Below are 11,973 nucleotides of genomic sequence, written 5' to 3'. Positions count from 1 at the left end.
CTGACACCACTCTGGGGAGTTTGCCAGTTTTAAGTCATTGGGGAGAGGCGATCCATTTTATTTTAATCAAGGTGGAAGCTCCTGCTTGAAACTCTTTCTCCTGTCGTCTCCAAACATGTATGCTGAAGCTCTTCGTTGGCATGAGAACTTTCAGTCGCAGTAACTCTTGATGTCCTTGGGGAGAAGAGAGCTACTCAGCATTCAGTGGAGAAGCCGGAACCGCCTGGATCGGTCTCATTATGTAGGCCATATGCAATAAGCTACGGTACCTAACAGCTGCTGGTGGTAGGATTAAGGGGAAAATATTTAATTTGATGCTGGAGCACGTGCGTGTGATTTCAGCTGTAGCTCTTACCTGCTCCCTAGGGTGTGTGGGAGATATATGGTATAACTCAGAAATCATTTAATTGTGTCAACACAATGTTAGAATGTTTGTTTAAAGTAAAAATTAGTTTTTGCAGAATAAATTGATTAGTTGACAGGCTATTTGACTGTCACTGAGGCTACTGGATACAAAGGAAAAATTGGTTTGGTTAATCTGAGCAAAGGGGAACAACTCCTTTGAGATCAGGGGAGATACAAGCAATGTAAATTCGGATTAGTCTTTGTGTTCTGTAAATCAATAAAGCAACAGGGAAGTGTGGAGAATAGGCTAGATCATCTATCAAACTGGTTTTTATTGTGTTTCTATTTCTATCCCTAGTAAACATGTGCCTTCAGTTTCCCATGAATAAAAGCATTTGACAAAGGAATAAAAATGGACTGAGTTCACTGTAGATGCAGTGCCAACAACAAAGAGGAGGGGGCGGGGGGTGGCGAGGAAAGATGAGAAGCAGAATGGCTGCTTCCTGCAATCTCAAAGCTAGATCATTCTAAAAGTCTCCGGTGGCAGGTGCTGAACGTGAAGATAGATTTTGTAAATCTACTGCAGTGAAGACTGTACCTTATGCAGAATACTAATCAAGGCTCTTTTTTTTTTTTTTTTAGGGAAACCACATTGTCTTAACAGCCTTTAAAAGAAATAGAGAGGAGTGTGCGCACACACATACACACATACACACACACACACATAGAGACACACAAAGAAATAATTTAGGAAGGCTTATATAGCAACCTAGATTTCTCCCTACCTATCATTTTCAATCACAGAAGAAATAGCTACCGTGTTGAAAGAAGAAAACACTAATTTTGTGGCCCAGTGAAGGGCCCCTGCTTTTTCAGTCTTCTTGTCCGTTAAGCCCTTTTTAGAAGCAAGCATTCCACCTGATTGCTTTAATTGAGGGAAACCCTTTTATCTGTGTTGATAGTTTGCAGCGTCATTGTGTTTTACCGTTTGGTGCATACAGAATCCCATTTTAAGACCGCCCACCCCAAGCTGCACAATGCACTGAGATACAGTGGAGAACTGGGCAGGGAGAGAAAATGCATGTTTCCGAACTGCGGAGCAGCACGTTATACTGCAGTCGCAGAGGCGAGCTAGACAGAGCGGTACAAATCTTCCCTTTGGAGTGTTTGAAGGATGGGGGCGTCTGTGTGGCATTATCTTCCCAGGTGCCCCAGATGGCACAGTGTATTTCTAATGGAAAACCATTCATCTGGCCCTGGGACTGTACGTGTCGTACATCACGATGGTTCATGGAGGAAACGAGCTCAGACAGCTTAAGCAGAAGGTGCGGAGCGTGTGGCTGTGAAAGCATAATGGAAGAGAGGCACAAAAGGGCAGGCGAATGAGTCAGAAGCAGGGGAAGGAGAGAAAAAGGCTGTTATTTCTGTGTAATTCCCCAGGATCCACTCCTGCTTGGGTTGGCAGTGAGAGAAAAAAACAATTCAATTTGAAGGTGGTTCAGGGGTAAATGAACCAGGGAATCGAGCTGCTGGAATCTAATTAGGGGTCCCCCAGATTACTACTACCTGCCCAGCAGAAAAGTCAAACAGCTATACTAGCCAGAAGAGTTAAAGAAAGTTGGCAGAATAAGTAGTCCAGGAGGAAAAGATTTGAAAACCTTCCAGATCTTATCTCTAAAACTCTTAGAAGAGTGTGTGTGTGTGTGTGTGTGTGTGTGTGTGTGCACGCGCGCACATGGTTATGTTTAATGCTAATACTGTAAGCACAGAAGATTGCAAAGTACAAATTATAGCCCAAGCAAAGAAGGAAAGGGCAGAGCTGGCTTACCGGGATCTGACAGTCTGGCAGAATCTGCACCCACTCTAGGAAAAATAGGAGCCTTATACCATATATCCCCATCATTCTCAGAGCAGTGTTCCCTGAAAGGAGGCTTCCTGGAAACAAAGACCTGCCTCCCTTCTGCAACGATACAGCAAACTGCCCTGCCGCAGGACCTATCTGGTCAGTGCCACTATAAGAGGGATGAAGGAGGGATGGTGCTGTGGCTTTGGCCTCCTGAGTTCGCCACTTGTTTCCTGTCATCCGAGGTCCACTTCAATCCTGTGGTGTCTGTTCAAAGAGAACCTACTTTTGAGCCTTCTGTATTTCTCTTTGACAAGAAAGATAGCAGCACCCCTGAACATGGTCTAAGGAAAATGGAAATGGACAGCAAGTCAAGGTATCCAGTTCATTCCTGTTGCACATACAAATTTATCCAGCACTAGAAAGGTATTTTAAGCACCATTTAAAGCTTATTTATAAAATAAGGGGTTGGAATAGAAAATCTTTTTAAGATCTGTTCCAGCTTCTAAATCTGAGGAACCCCAGTCAAAAGCTTGTATTTGTGGGGTTTTCTCAATTGAAAACAGACCCACCTCAGTACAAAGGACATAGAATAAACCCCCTAGAACAATAAAGACCCAGCAGCTGCTGTCACCTTTGAAATTGATTTTTCTGGCTCTTACTTCAAACCTTTACTCACATACAACAAGTCAAAATTTACATAAAAGGCAAATTGTGCTTTTATTTACTGTATGATTATCATCACTGCATCTGCTGATTTCTCCCCAAAGCCTTGTAACAACAGTTGCCTAGATTTCATACAGATCCCTGAGGGCAGAAGAAAGCCAATAAATCCAAAGGAAATAAGTGAAATGGAATATATTACCCTTTTCTGCTTTGGCCAGGAATGTGAAATTTATGTTTCAAGATATCAATTAAGTGAGCAGCTACGGTTTTCCCAACTGAATCAAGAAGGCTCTCACACTGAACATTGTATAGACAATGGTAATAAACATATTATCAAAACAAATAATGTTAGCTAATCAGAGCACACTATGATCATCTGTGCTTTAACATAGCATCGCCATATTACATTAATCCCAGACAGATCCCTCTGTCACCTAACATGTGTTTAAATGGCTTTTTAACACCTTGTTGGGGGGAAAAACTCATGACATTCAAAATTTTATGACCTGTCTAAGCCAAGAATACCTAAGCAGGGAAATTTTATCAAGAGAAGATATGACTCATTCCAAAAACAAATAAAACCATTCAAAGTTTTTCCATCCTTTGGATGAGTAATTGAGACTTTGTCACCCAATATATTATATGTTGACTCTTTGGAAGGTGTTGAAGTGACTTCACATTTGTAAAAGCTTTTTATTTTCTTCCTTAATTTAAATCAATCAAGGAGGTTTGGGAGTCACCAGTAGTTCAGTAGAACTTGAATGATCTGAGTGATGGTGAGTGACACCATTGTCCCCGTCCAATTAACTAATAAGTCAGTCTTTCCCTTCATGGAACCCTTGCAGTTAATAAAGTGGCTCATTTAGTTGTCACCAGAATAATGTAAGAGAAAAGACTAGATTTAGAGAGCTGGGCAGTGGCAAGGGCAGGACTCAAGAGCGGAGCTCACATCACCTCTGTCAAGGAACAGGGAGCAGCTCCCAGTTGCCCGTGGGCATTCCTCTGATTTGTAGGTTTACTTGGTAATTAATGCCGACAGATCTTTTTTCTGTCTGGAACATCTCTTGTACTCATTTCTGCACATTAGCAGATATTCAGGACCACAACAAAGTTTCTAGTTTCTAGTTTTTCTGCATACACACACACACACACACACACACACATATTTGTGTGTGTGTGTGTTTCCATCCCTACCCCATTCTCTAAGCTCCCTAAAACAAATAACAAAAACAGAAATAGCAAATAAATCTCGAACTATATGCAAAAATTACAAAATACAGTCTGTCTAATTTTGAAGTCATGTTAGACAGCGATTATTTGTGAGCCTGCATAATTGATTGCATCAACTATTCAAAGGTTGCCAGTGAGAAAGGGATTGCTCACTTAACTGGTCATCCGATCCAATTAGCTTAATCATCTGACCTTAGCTAGTGTGATTCAGTTGTTTGAATCATGAAACAGACAGATTGGATTGAGCATTTTCAAATTGATCTCTCTGTGATTAACTTTAATGATGACATAAATAACAAATGCGATGCAAAAATGGATAAACTGGTAACTTTCTGAGGAATTCCTCCTTGAGATGATTAGATTTCTCTAGGTAATAAAGCCAACTGAAATTTTTATTCAGCATTTCTAAATTCAAGGTGCTGTATGAGACATGGAAGAAGTACAGAGATGAGTCAAGCCTAGTTCCTGCCTCAAATGTTCCGTCTGAAGCAGAAGACACATTTTTAAACAGGTATTTGTATTGCAATGAACAGTATGATATACTAAATAAAATTGCAACAATAACTAATGACAGCAACTAATTCTAAGAGGAAAATGGCAGAAATGGCTGGGGCTAAGCCTTGGAGGATGAGAAAAATAATTAGGGGTAGCAAAATGAAATGCCTTCAGGGCCAGCCAGGTGACATAAATCTAAAAAGCTCAAGAGAGGAAGAGCCTGAGGCAAACTGCACCATCAATGCCCCACCAAAAGGATTTGCAAGTCAATTTTAAAACTTACTTCTTGGAAATCTAAATTATACCTGTGGGTATGATTCAGGCTACCTTGGTCATACACACTTCATTTAGTTAGAAACAGAATGATCAAGAAAGCATTGCATGATAAAGTAGTAGAGAGAGCCGAGTGCCAAGGACTGTCTCCTCCCTGACTGTCACTTTTCCTCTCTCAGCTCACTTTTAATCTTAAACCTGTAACCTCTCAAAATTAGATCAAAGGTGTTTAGATGAATCAGGCCACACACACTGGGAACTATCATTCAAATTCACTCCTATTAGTGCTGCTCTTGCTCCTCTGGCAATAACAGAATTTCACCTTGAATCTATTCCCATTAAAGTATTCCGGACCTTGTGACAAAATTCCTAATATACTTTTCATGCTTAGATTCCTAGGTTTAGAACCACACAGTTATCTAGTCAGTCTCAGTCAATGACATAGACCTCAAAATTAGTGTTTGACTCTTTTAGATGCAACGTGTGAATGGTGAAAATGTACCATATTTTCTTAATGCATTCATCAGTTGATGGACACTTAGGTTGTTTTCATCTCTAAATGACAGTAAATACTCTTGCAATAAACATGAGCCCAGATGACTCTTTGACCTACCGATTTCCCTTCCTTTGGGTATTGGAAGACATTACCAGATCACATGGTAGTTCTATATTTTTAGGGGACTTTCTTTTTTGATGAACCTCCATAATGTTTTCCATAATGGGTATATCAATTTACATTCCTACAAACAACATGAAAATTTCCTTTTCACTATATCCTCACCAGCATTTAATTTTTTGTCTTTTTGACAATAAGCATTCTAGCCAGGGTGAAATGACATCTTATTATGGTTTTAATTTGCATTTCCTTAATGATTGTGATATTGAGCATTTTTTCAGATATTTGATGATCTTTTGAGAAATGTGCAAGCAAGTCATTTGCCCATTTTAAATCAGATTACTAAATTTTTGCTGTTGGGCTCCTCCGTGTATTCTGGATATTAATCTCTCATCGAAGAAATAGTTTGCAAATATTTTCTGCCATTCAACAGATTGGCTCTTTGCTCTATGACTGTTTCCTTCATTGTATGAAAGCTTTAGTTTGATGTAAACCTAATTGTCAGTTTTTATTCTTATGGCCTGTGCTTTTGGAATCATTTAGACCAGGAGTGGTAAGCATGTGGCATGCATGTCTTTTTTTTTTTTTCTTTTTATAACAACAGATGTTCAGGTATGAGAAAGATTTTTTTCTAAATTAAAAGCTCAGTATTCAAGTTTAATTATAGTGTTGGCACTTTGCAATAAATAAATGGGTTTTGGGTTGCTGTTTGGGCACTTATCTCTAAAACATTTGCTGTCACTGGCCTAGACTAATGTCCTGAAGGGTTTCCCCTTTGTGTGCTTTTATGCCAGCAGTTATGTTGTTTTGGTTACCATCACTTTGTAGTACGTTTTGAAGTCAAGTAAAATGCCCCCAGCCTGTTTAGATTTTTCTTGAGCTAGCTTTGGCCATTTGGGACGCTTTCTAGTTTTATTCAAATTTTAGGAGCTTCTAAATTTAGGAATTTAGGAAATTTTTAAAATTTCTATGAAGTCTGTCACTGGTATTTTGGAAATAACTACACAGAATCTGTAGATTACATGGGGTCGTGTGGAGACAAATGGGTGGCAGGGGGAAATTGTCAGTTTAGAGAACTACAAATATTCTAGTATATTGAGAAGAAGGATATACTAAAGGGAATATAAAACATGGCCAGAGGTAATGACAGAGAAAATAAGTATGATTCAAAACATGAAAGTTCCTTTTTGTCCTGCTAAGGAGTTTGCACGTATTCTGTAGGGGGGTGGAGACCCACAATGAATCAGCAGTCACATGGAAAGAAGGTATTTACATTTCAGAGAAATCTCTCCAGATAATGAAAACCAAAGTTCTGAAATATTATCTTACTATATGCCACATCAGGGAAAATATGCCAATGCTTACATATAAAAGTACTTCTTTATATGTTTGCTTTAGCACTGAATGTCTATAGTAATACAAGGCAAAGTACATTAAAATAAGTGATATGTACTTCATTATAATTTTGTTATTTCATTATTAGTTCAAAACCCTTTATCATTTACTTAAAATTATCATTAATAATATTTTAATGAAAGGAATATGATTTTACATTTGATGAATTTGAAAATAATAGTTTAACATTTTGGGAGTTAGTGATTCAAAGGTCTGATTCAAAATTCACCTTATTTGAATATTTAGTTAAAATGGCTGCCTTAGTTAACAACATACCTCTCAAATACACAGACTCAACACATAAGCCACAATTGACCAAACTTAATAAATCCTGCCACTTACTTTTATTTTTTACCCATTAAGTTTACTGGTACATTTAAAGCAAACAATACAGTTACATTTATTATTGGGATCTTGTACCTTTACATGATATGTCTTGGTTCTTATTTTTTCCCCATACCCCTGCCCTCCCTTCACCCCTGACACTTACTTAAAAAAAATAATACAATGAAGTCCCTTGTATACTTTCCCTAGTTTGCAAAATTGTAGTACAATTGTCATGTGGTATTCTGATGATTACAATTAAAATTTAGAAATGCATTTACAAATTTTTTATGTGGTGCCAGAGAACAAATCTAAGACTTCATGCATGGTAGGCAAGCATTCTACTACTGAGCTATATACTCAGCCTCAATATTTGTATATTTTTAACAAAGATATCCAAACAAAATAAAAAGTCAATTTCTTTAGATGATTTTTAGAATCAGGAAGACAACTGCATTTCTAAAACATTTACATGAATAGATACAAGAACTGTTATATGTGGCACCAACTGCTTTGGACCAAATAAATATAACATGAACATAAAGGACATATTATCTCTGATTATTTTTAAATTATTTCCTGGGTAATAAATCACTGATCGAACCAGTGTGGTGGTATGGTGGAACATACCTGTAACCACAGCACTTGGGAAACTGTGGCAGAGTTTGTGGCCAACCTGGGCTACATAGTGAGTTCAAAATCAGCCTGGACTACGTAAAAAGACCATATCTCAAAAAAAAATTTTTTTTTAATTACTGATAGGCTTTTTTCATTAACTACCACTGATGAGATTCATTTTCCTCTGTATAATAGAAAATATCTAAACACATTTAAGTTATACAATTAAGTATTTGTTATAAGATAAACAATTATAAGAAGGCTGTATTTTTTATAAGATAAAATGTTGGCACAAAATAGTTTATGGGTATGTTCCATCTCATTAATAAGAGATTTTAAAGATTTAACATATTAAAAGTATCTATCACTCTAAGAGGAACATGTAAACTGCAAAACAGCGTGCTAACTGTAATGTATGTCATTGTGTCCTCTGGCCCACAGAGGAAGATTAATAAAGCACAAGACACATACTGCCAGATTTTAAACTAAGGTGCTCTCCCATCTATAAACACAATGCTAAAAGATTTGAGACTAACTCCAGAAACAAATTCCTTATCTACAATTGGATTATTTAATAGAAGATGAAGAATTTGGATGATAGGCTAAAAGCCTGGTAGAAAACTGTGTGTGAGAAGAACTGCAGTGGCTGCACAGGGTACTGTCCCCACCATGGGAAAGGTGAAGAGGTTGCACTTAAATCCGGTGAGAGAAATTTCAACAGCACTCCTTGGAGCACTTTACATGGGTCCCGTGAGCACTGATGATCCCAGAAACTAGTAGCTGCACAGTCAAAATGCTTTGATGTTAAAATAAAAATAGGAGACCGCTTTCAGGTGATCTGTGCATCCTGAGTCATCGATGCAAGAGATGTGTGAATTTTCTGGGGATCACACCAGCTCATCCTGAAAGACAGTGGACCTCCTAAGGAACCTAACTCAGGAGGATTAAGGGAAATGGAGAGATAAATAGGCCAAGGAGAAAAGTAGTGAAGGGAGCCAAGGGAGATGAGATAATTTACATTGGACAGTGGTCTGTAATTTTTGTATAAAACTACATTGTACATTTTATTACCTGGAAGTACGAGAGACACATACCTGCTCTGTTCAAGATTCCCTCCTAGAGCAAAGAGAAAGATAAGCAATGGATTTGCAAAGTTTGTCATTACAAAGAAATGTGTTCACCCCAACACCTTAAAGAATGTCAGAAGCAACACACTGTGGCAATCATTTTATGGCTGGTGCAATGTCTCTTTCTTTTTTTGTTGTTGCTGTTTTTGGATTTTGGGGTTTTGGCACTGGGAATCGAACTCGGGACCTTGTGCTTGCCAGACAGGCATGGTGCCACTGAGCTAAATCCCTGACCCTGAAATATCTATTTCCTGAAATTAAAACAGTCCTAGGCACATAATGGCTATTGAATAAATGTTTATTATTTGATTGAGAACTGTAAAACTTGTAATGATCTTTTTTCATTCACTCAGTGTGTTGTTGGCAGAATCTAGAACTCCAATGATTACTGAATACACTGGATCACATAGCTCCTGTCCTTTATGGCTTATATTCCATGGGAGAAAACTTGTTTCCTCAGCACAAACCAAATAATGAAGACCATAAAGTTTGCTCTTTTTAAAGCATTCATAGTAAAATAATTTAGTTCTTAGAGTTTGTACATTTCCCCCAACAGAACCAAGTTTTCTTTGGTAGGTTGTTCAACTAAATAATGTTTTAATGAATAATGAATAACAGCAATCTACTGCATATAAGTGGATTTTCTCATACTGTTGCATATGGTAGAAAAGTGTTTTCAGAGCGAGCAGGCCTGGGGAATATTCAGAGTGTTCAATAATTGAAGAGCAGAAAGATTGAAACTTTCTTTTGATTCACTACTGTTTGGAAGCCAGTGTTGTTGGACAGAGAATAAATCTGAAAGTTCAAAGAACTGAAAATTGTATTTGGATGAAATAGCCTAAAGTATATCTAAATTAAGTGGAAAAAAATTCTCACTCAAATCCAACCTTCCTTCAGGAATGAGTGAGAGCCTGTCTTCCTCTGGGAGGCCCTCCCTGGACTTACTGTTGCTTCATCCCCTGAGCAACTCCAATCCACGCTTTATCTAGACCACAAGGCTAGAACATAGTATCTTTATCTTCAAGTGCTCATTCCTGTTCACATGTTAAAAGTACTATTTCCCCAACTACTCTGTTTGTGTGAGTATACTGTAGTGGGGAAAGCTACCCATCTGTTTCTCAGCAGCCACTATAGTACCCGACACTGTCTATTCAAATAATTATAAGTTTGGTTTGTTGGATAGGTTTTCTCCTGAATCTTTTCATTAGGGGCATTTTTTGATGGCCCTTTGGTTTGGTATAGAACAAACATAATGATGCTAAAAAGGAGGAAGGAAATATTTGTCTCTATCCATGCCAAACAGTATGAGTGCATGCCAGAAGTGTGGATGGATTGTTCTGATAATCAATAGCTAATTGGTATCTTCCAGCAATTTTCAACATGTGCTACATTCTTAAAATAAGTTAGAAAAGCTTACTAATGCCTGCATAACCCTGTAACAGACATGCAGTTTAAAATGGGGTAATTTAAATAAAATGTATTCTGATAGATAAAATATATAAAAAATTAATATTTAAGTTCATCCTTGGTTGAACTTACCTGATTTACACTTTATATATCAGCAAAATGTCAAAAAGGACAATAATTGTACATTTATTGGATTAATGTGATTTTAAAAATTTAATATAATGATGCAATATCATAGTTTGCCTAAAGTTGATTTGTTCTATACTGCAGTTGATAATACTGGATGGGCAGTGCCTAAGCAATTTAGTAATAACATTGACACATATAAAATGCACAAACACACATAGATAATACATGTTGCTCTTAAATCAAGCAATTTAATCTCATGTAAAGACACTAGTTAGCAAACAAAAATTATAGAAAATATTCTGTGAATATTTTATATTTGTACATTTCCCTCACAAAACTGTAACACAAACAGCTTAGACTATAATTTCCCAGGACTGAGTCCATATTTCTTTTCTAGATCTATAAGGCCAGCCAAGTTAAGCACATTTTACACAAAAGCCTTTTTCTAACTGCTGCAGACTGAATGGAGAGTAAGACAAGAGTAGAGGAGGAGGAAACGTGTTGTTATTTTGAATTACTTTATGACGCCTCTCTGGTATATTCGTTCACAGCCTTACCTTGTGAAATCAACAGGAAAAAAAAATAAAACAAGAGCACTCTATTCTTAAATCAAACAAAGAAACAGATGTGTTCAGACTTCATGCTTTTTTAATCTTTGTCATTCTGTACTACATAATTTTATCTTCAGTGCAAAAACAAGTTGTTTTAGTAATTCACCATCTTCTAATTCTTTTTTCCGCTTTCAGTATTCTTCCAGTCAAATGTGTTATTTCTATGGACAATACTAGAAACTAAACCAACAAAGAATAAAAGAATAAAGTGAAAATAAACTAATATCCCCTTGACCTCATCTACTGGAAACACATTGTCTTTTAAAATAATCACTGTAGGAACAGAAAATCATTACTGGTTGAAAGCCTGAGAATGTGCATTAAAGGTAAAGGTTTGGGGATCATAAAAATATTGCTATAAAGTAAGCTGCCCAGGGCCGGGGATTTAGCTCAGTGGTTCGGTGGCCTGCCTTGCAAGCGCAAGGACCTGAGTTCAATCCCAGGTACCAAAATAAATAAATAAATAAAGTAAGTAAGTAAGCTGCCCTAAGTGGCTGCATACCTATGAATTGTATATGCCACTCTCTTTGAAATGCGAAGATGCTCTTTAATGAAAGCAGTCCCTAAATAACTCTACTTGAAATTTTGGTCTTACTGTGCCACTGAGAGTTACTTTGTGTTCTGTAAAAATACACATATTGCTATTCTGTTATTTTCTAAGTGTTTTTGATTCTCTTTTGAGCCGAGAGTGGTTTTGTTCCAGTCAAGACTATGAAGCAAATCTCACCGTTGACCAGCGCTATGCTGGGATGTAAGCTGCAGGCTTCCATGGGTTTGTCCACATTTGCTCACCATCGTCAGATAAGAGAAAAGCACAGTGGGTGAGGAAGGGCTGATCACCTGGTAAATAGTCAGCTCTGCACATGAAGGCCTGTGCCCTCAACTAAAGTACTT

Source organism: Fukomys damarensis, unplaced genomic scaffold (genome assembly GCF_012274545.1).
Source record: "Fukomys damarensis isolate Sample0158 unplaced genomic scaffold, DMR_v1.0_HiC HiC_scaffold_17, whole genome shotgun sequence".
Lineage (NCBI taxonomy): Eukaryota > Metazoa > Chordata > Mammalia > Rodentia > Bathyergidae > Fukomys > Fukomys damarensis.
This window is presented reverse-complemented; position numbering follows the sequence as displayed.